Genomic DNA, 1680 nt, shown 5'->3' on the forward strand with positions numbered 1-1680 from the left:
TGCTACTTCATAATTTAATGCAATCGGTAGGTTTATTGCATTTTATATATAACCCAATGTAACTCATAGTATGAGTCCCATACAAACATACAGAAAAATAAAATTAAATATTCTTCTCCGCACGTATTTGTAAAATACTCTTTGGTGTATGGCATTGTATTGAAATGTAGAAATAAAATCGTGACTTATAAATAATTCCAGATTACAGCTGAATATAACACAATGTAAAGAGAAACGCTGAAAAGTGATAAAAAGATAAGTAACTGAGGTAAGAAATTAAGCTTCCATTAGCTACTATTTAATACCCAAGAGTAATAAGTTCGGATGCTTCATAACCATGTAAAATGCGTGTACTACGAAATTAATTTTCTAGGTAATCCGACTGGGTTAGAGGCATTACACATTTTTAATTAATAATAATGTTTAAGGGTCACATAATATATCACGTAATAATACGCAACAAAGTCGTATTATCTTCCCAGTTTCTATTCAATTTTAATCTTTACAAAGGTATTGTGGGATGAGATGATTACTTTAAATCAGAACAATTGATGTAGGATCGATTGTATTACTCTTATAACACCCCATTTCTCGTTGAACAAATACATTCTTAAATAATAACCTGCAGCGCCCTGATTTTTTTTTACTTTGTAGTTTATATTGAGGCTTATACCGTTTATACCTGTTACGTTTTTCATCATCTTTTTTTTTCCTGCCTTGTTATCGGAGGATTAATAAAATCAATAAGATTATAACGTACAAATGCAAAACAAATGCCAGTTAATTTACAAGTGTACGATTTTGTACGTTTTTTTTTCAATCTCTTTCATTATAATAGTTTAAAGCGGTTGTAAAAGTTTAATATATTTATTTTTCAGCATTAAATCAGTGTACAAACAATATCTGTGTACAACATCTCTAGAAAAATAAAATGAAAATTAGTACGAAAATAACAACATAAATTTCGATGACTTGTCCAAATCGGTTCATTGTGTCAATTGTGTCAATTGTGTCAATGATTCTCAACCTGTTTACAATAAATACACGCCCGCAAGGCTAATCCATTATCAAAAGTACTCGGTTTTTTTTACCAACGGAAAGAAAGGGAATATGATTGCTATGTGTCTAGAGTTGTATAGCTTTCAGGTGGAGGCAGAGAAAAATTTTTATTTTGATAAAAAAAACTCCCAAAATTGAACTGTATACAATAGACGTTTCGTTTTTTGAATGCATAATGCCGTACAAACCTCGTTCTTTTGTGTACAATATTTCGAGGATAAAAATGTTCACGCAGCTGAAATACACATGAAAATAGGGCCACAAATGAAAAATGTGTCTTTTTTTGTTATCATATCAGCTATAAACAGAAAACGTAGTTATATTGACTATGTAACACAGTCGAAGTGAAATGCACTTTTTTGGTCTGTATAAATAGGGATCCCTGATGTCACTTTAAAGCTCTCGAAAGTGGTTGTCTTAGTACTAATTTATTTTATCGGAAACTTCAGGCATTTAAATAAAATCGTTTCATTCAAAACGATTTTTTTTAAATCTACCGCCTCTCTTTCGCACTTTATATCCCACCAAACAAACATATTGTTGCTTGTTTACAGGACTGACTTATGTGTGTAAACTTCGCAAACAACACGACGAACCACACAGTTTATTTTCGTTTCACCG

At 31.1% G+C, this 1680-nt stretch overlaps 1 long non-coding RNA gene across 1 annotated transcript; it reads left to right on the top strand.

Moving 5' to 3' along the window:
- The first annotated feature begins 207 nt into the window (after positions 1-207).
- On the top strand, positions 208-1326 carry LOC119066878. Its single transcript, XR_005085821.1, has 3 exons — positions 208-268; positions 655-803; positions 879-1326. It is a non-coding gene; the product is annotated as an uncharacterized LOC119066878 (long non-coding RNA).
- Positions 1327-1680: the final 354 nt, after the last annotated feature.

This window comes from Bradysia coprophila, chromosome IV (assembly GCF_014529535.1).
Source record: "Bradysia coprophila strain Holo2 chromosome IV, BU_Bcop_v1, whole genome shotgun sequence".
NCBI lineage: Eukaryota > Metazoa > Arthropoda > Insecta > Diptera > Sciaridae > Bradysia > Bradysia coprophila.